A 6,225-nucleotide genomic window follows, 5' to 3' on the forward strand; every position below is an offset into this window, starting at 1 on the left:
CCAGGATTACTCCTAACTGGGATGTCCACAGGGAATTCATTGCTATGAAACTTTGAAGCCTCTGCTTATCCTTCCAAGACCCCATGATATCCACCATGACACCACCTTCCTACAACAGACCTTGTCAAAAGCCGTAGCTCTCCATATTCTGACAAAACCTATCTATTCACACTATGCCACACTCCCTCCACATGCTCTCCTACTCCTCTGTGAATCCTGTCATCTTTACTGATCCTTCCAGCAGAGCCATGACTGAGACACACTTACATGCCACCAACAACTACGACACATCTGATATTTGCTGAATGCAAAGAAAAACCACGTTTGGCGCCAAGTGTGCACAAACCTCAATGCCACACTGCTCATAATCTCCTCCAGGCAGTGAAAGGCATTTCATCACCTTACTGGCAACAACCTTGCTCCCTCTTGTCCCCTCCAGCATGATAATCACCCTCTCCCTGACAACATATGGAAAGCCAACCACTTTGCGTCCTATCTCTCTGACACCTGCACCATCCCAGATGACCCCCACTTCGATTACTCCTTATTCCTGACGCATCCTAAGTGTACCAATTCTTTCCTCCAACCCCTCACTCATAGCTTCCAGAATCTCGACAACATTCCACAGACAGAACTCAATTCTCCTATAACAATTAAGACATTCAACAGATACCCCATCACAAACGCAACATGGCTCCCAGTAACAACTGCATTACCTACATATACCTGTTTAACAAGTCCTTGAGGCCATTCTATCCCAGTTCATACGTAAACATCTACAACAACATCTACCCATTTCTGTCCATCAATGTGGCTTCCATCCCAACTTTTCCTCCAATGAGCAAATCCTGTACCTTACTCATCTACTCTCCCACCAAGCCAACCACGGCAAATCCGCCGTTTTTGCCTCTCTAGATCTTTAGAAAGCTTATGATCGTGTATTGCATTCTGGGCCCTTTTAAGCTCCAGACCTATGCATTTCCCATAAATTATGTCCAGCTTAACCCTCCTTTCTCTTTAATGTCCGTCTTATGTCACATATCTTCCATTCCACTGCAGTTGTGCCCTAAGGTTTTATCCTCTCATATCTCCTGTATGTCCTCCACACTGCTGATATGCCCAAGCCCCGTCCCCCTGAGCATATCCTCCAGTAGGTGCATAACACTGTTTTTCTCACCCTCTACCCCACCCTCCAGAAATCCCAACGATATCTCTAGCTCCACCTCAATCAGTTCACCTCCAAGAGCAACCAGTGGCTCCTCAAAATCAACCCTGCCAAAGCGTAGGCGATAATTATAGGCTGAACCACACACAGCTTCCGTCCCAATGACTTTTACCTTATCATTTATGGCCTTCCTATCCAGTTAACGAACATGCTAAAATACCTCTAACACTTGATCGTCGACTACCATAGAAACCCCATTTACTAACCATTCAACAGAAAGCCGACAATAGACTAGAATTACGAAAACTACTAACTGGCGTAACTTGGGGATTGTACCCTTCTACAATCCTCCACACCTATAAATCTTTGATCTGACGCATCCTCTGCTATGCAAATGTGGCATCGACTTCCACACCTCCCTCCATTTGTCACGAACCACAGATCCTAGAACACCATGCACTGCACATAGACTTTCGAATTCACTTACCCTCTGCATTCTCGACCAACACATTCCAATTTCATCTTGTTCATCCCCGACACTACCCACCCCTTAGTTTCTCCTTCCATACCATACCATACCATCTTTCAGGAAGATCTACTGTCATCACTGCTTTGGTTAGCTTCAAAAAAGAATTTCACCAAAAATGCATGTTATGCAGATGCAGTTGCAAAAGAATTCTGAAAAAGCGGTTTATTAAGTGAGGAAAAGCAAGGTCAGTAGGTTATAAAAACACACATTCTTGGCACAAAGTAAACGTGTAATGTCTTCACTTACGTTGTTCCAAAACCCATAGCATTTCTCGTTTCACCAGCGATCGATGGCGCTTAAAAATGGCATTCTTTTATTGAAAATGTCTGTAGTTAGTGGAATAACAAGGTAGATAATGAAGTTTTACTTAATAACTATATCGCAAAATACTCTCCTCTTTGCATTCTATTATTTGCCACAATCTCATTTCAGTATCTCAAAGTGTTTATGGAATATGAGAAATGTAGTGGCTATTTCACTCTGGTTTTGTCACTGGTGAGGCGCGATCACAAAATAGTGTGCTAGGGCAGATCAATTTTCTCAAGATTGATGGCAGATAGAGAGCTTTATCCAATTCAATATGTTAGCTAAATTTCATATGCAGCAACATATTATGTGAAAAGCACCAAACGCAACATCATAGTTACTCCTATTTTTCACTACTAACTTTTTAGAATAGTGCGCAGTGTCTTAATTACAACCAAATATCACAATAACTATAAACATTAACGAAATGATGGGCACGCCATCATGAGGCTCACGTATAAAGGTACAAGTAAAGAAAAAATGAATTTTTTTTAGCAAATAGTTTATGTGAAATCGTTTGAGAAAGATTGCAGGGCGTGCCTCGAGCTTCTCATAGCTGACTGGCCGAAAGGTTACAAACACTGTTGGCCTCCCATTCCGAACAAACGAATGAACTCGCCCAGCGCTTTGGACGAAAATTCGTCATGCACATCAGCCACCATATCCTGCTAAGGCTGTAGTAGGGGATTGGGAGGAACAGGTGTGGTTGGGGAAGGCATGTTGGTGGCGACGTTACCAGTTTATGGACAGCTGGCACAGTCGGCGTCACCGGTGTCAGTAATGGTGTCGCCAATGAAGGCATCAACGACAAAGGCATCGGCAGTGGCGTCGGTGGCAGTGGCGGTAGCTGTGGAACAGGGACGAAACAGTGGCACGATGGAGATGGCGAGAGTGATATTGTACAGGCACACACACACACACACACACACACACACACACACAGAAGAACTCCAGAAGGCAGAATAAGCTGATGATGAACATGCACACTCTCAAAGACGTCTCAAATGCACGATAAACTACATGGTCAATCGGACATAAACCATAGGGGAGTTGTCCCTACCAGTCCATCGTACAAGAAGAGTAGCAGCGAGCGAACTGGTTGTAGTATTTACACTTGCCGATTGATACTACTGGAAGGATTATGCCTGCTATAAACCAATGCCGCCTGTATACAGTAGTCATGTAGCAACAGCACTGAGCAATGAAACACACTTACTATTTATGAGCCGCAAGTCACACTCTAGCCAACAGAGACAGTGCGCAATATTTTTCGTGAGTGTAGCGCTTATTAGCCTCTTTCAACAAGACATCTCAAAACGAAAAAACTGGCCAGTCACCTCCAGCGTAGTCCAGCGCTATCTACCAACCTGCCAGAGCCTTTCTTTGTAGCTACCCGGTCATGACAAGCTAAGCCACGTCTTCCGGTCGGATGCAGCCATGTGACTACGCCTACCTCTGCCCACTTACTGGCGTGTCTTACTCCTATCACACAACAAGACAAGCAGGTGTGACTTGGACATAGATTTCTAACTGCAATTCCAGCCCTGGCATGGACTCCCCAGTTTAAAAAATCCACTTTACCCAGTCTAAGATGGGGATGTTGTTTTCCAGACACCTCCAGTTTCTCATGTGAAATGTAGATTTTTCCCTTTTATGTGCGTTATTTCCGAAGACAGAAGAATTCGGAGCATACACGCGTTTTCACATCGATAAAGTATTGGTTCTTACTAATTCTTAGTGTGAAAATTTTGTACAGTAGTATGGCATAGGCTAAATTCCCTCTGAGTATTCTCTCATCCGGTAAAAAATCTGTTCTTATCAGCTTAATATCTGCTATGTTCTGCATCACAGGGGTAGAATATGAATTTAATTTTTGGCTCATGACGGAGTGCTCTATCTCTTTTCCAAGATGCGTCCTCACTTTCGAATTCTCTAAAGGTAACCAAATGCCTCAGCACCTACGAAGTCTATGAAGGTAGCAGCACCGACGATTTGTATATATCAGCTTTATACTACGTATCACTTTATAAATTCAGTAATATATTTGATTTTAATACGATGACCACCCCCACTGTGTAGGAAGAAGATTAAAATTCCGTTGAAAGATTTCGCCACACCGAAAAAACACCTGATTATCACTCCAACTCACGAATCATATCTGTGGCACTCTCGCCATCGATTCTACCCCTTGGCGGCTCGTCATTGATATTAAATCGATTGTCTGATTAATAAACTTGATCATGAGAGCTCCTTTACATGGTGAGTAAACTTTGTCTTGCATTGTAAGCTTCTAAGTCAATGCAGTCGAAAGATACGGCCATTTATGTCACACATTTTGATACTCGAAAATTCACTCATCAAAACCCATGGGGTACTTCCTGTTGAGATAGAATCGTGAAATTTTGGAAGAAACAAGGTTTCACAGTACCAGTAAAGGGTGAAAATCATTTTTTATCCGTCTGTCTGTCTGTCTTTGAAGAGTTCTTTTTCTCTGGAACAAGTTGGCGTATCAAGTTCAAATGTATGTCACATACTAAAGTCTATGGTGCCTTGGTCGTATAAGAAATTAAAGCCTCTAAGTCAATGCAGTCGCCGGCCGTGGTGGCCGTGCGGTTCTAGGCGCTGCAATTTGGAACCGAGCGACCGCTACGGTCGCAGGTTCGAATCCTGCCTCCGGCATGGATGTGTGTGATGTCCTTAGGTTAGTTAGGTTTAAGTAGTTCTAAGTTCTAGGGGACTGATGACCTCAGATGTTAAGTCCCATAGTGCTCAGAGCCATTTGAACCAAATCAATGCAGTCAAATGACTCAGTCACTTATGTCACGTCTTTTCATACACGCAAACTCACTCATCAAAACCTATAGGGTACTTGCTGTTGGTCTAGAATCTTGAAATTCGGTGAGAAGCGGGGTTTCGTAGTACAAGTGAAGTAAAAAATCTGAAACCTAGAAATTGTAATTAAATCGCATAAAAATATCTCTTGCCATTTGAAGATACATTGCGTTCATCATCTGTCAAAAGCATAATAGACGAACATTGCTGCATGCAAACGTAAAATGGAACCCGTAGTCGTGTTTTAGTAAGTAAATGAGAAATGGTGTATTGAATCTTCTTTCTCTATATATATAAACTGAAGTCCCCTTCCCGCTTCTTTTTGTATGTTGGGCTAGTCTGAGGAACTATGATATTGCAATGCCCGTGTTATTCCGAATTACTGCTGAGACTACAGCCGTTATGGAATGCATGAAATGTATTCGCAATTGCGTATATTGACAATAATCAGCTGTATAATGGAATGACGACAATGAAAATTTGTGCCGCACTGAGACTGGAACATGGATTTCTAGCTTTTCGCGATCGGTCGCCTTACTATTTGGCTATCCGTGCACTACTCACGGCCCACATGTCGTCAGTCACGTGCCTCCGACCCGTACTCGTAAATCCATTAGAGGCAAGACGCTCGCCCGGTGTCGGTGGATAAATACGATATCGCACAGCCAAAGGAACATTGCATTGTAGTTCGGAATAACACAGGCGCTGCAGTATCCTATTTATCCGCCGACACCGGGCAAGCGAATTTCACGTTAAATGTCTCGCTTAGGCGGGAATATATACTTAATGATGTACGAGTACAGGCTGTAGACACATTGTTGGCGACATATGGTAGTTTGGATGTGGCCGTGAATCGTGGTCGGATAGTCTTATGGACACCGGCACGGAGCTCAGCGTGTTCGGTCAGAGGGATAGTTGTCCTCTGTAATAGAAAAAAACCTCAGTGAATGACTCAACGATGAACTTGAGTGAGAGTCATCGGACGTCCACCGTGAACAAACGCAACGTGCAATGACGAACAACACGGGATCAACAAACAAAAAAAAGGGCAAAGCAACTTCCCGCGATAAGTGGGAAATCCGGGTTCGAGTCCCGGCGTGACACAAATTTTCACTGTCGTCATTCCATTATACAGCTGACGCTTGTCCATATTCGTAGCTGCGAATACATTTCATGAGGAACTACTGTAGAGATTTTGATACAAATTCCCGGGACCAGTGCTTTACTAGTATCGATATCGATAACAGGCAAAAATCGTGGAGATTCTCGATTCTCATCACGGATGGACTACATATATACGTAATTAGGTTTGTACGGAGCCCTCAGGAAGGAGGGGAGGTTAGTGTCTAACGTTCCATCAGTGGAAAGGTCGTTAGAGATGGAGCACAAGCTC

The 6,225-nt window shown here is 43.5% G+C and overlaps 1 pseudogene; it reads left to right on the top strand.

The window, feature by feature from the left end:
• Positions 1 to 3,774: 3,774 nt before the first annotated feature.
• On the top strand, positions 3,775 to 3,948 carry LOC126090307 (U2 spliceosomal RNA; annotated as a pseudogene).
• The last annotated feature ends 2,277 nt before the right edge of the window (positions 3,949 to 6,225 follow it).

Source organism: Schistocerca cancellata, chromosome 6 (assembly GCF_023864275.1).
Source record: "Schistocerca cancellata isolate TAMUIC-IGC-003103 chromosome 6, iqSchCanc2.1, whole genome shotgun sequence".
NCBI classification, from domain to species: Eukaryota; Metazoa; Arthropoda; class Insecta; order Orthoptera; family Acrididae; genus Schistocerca; species Schistocerca cancellata.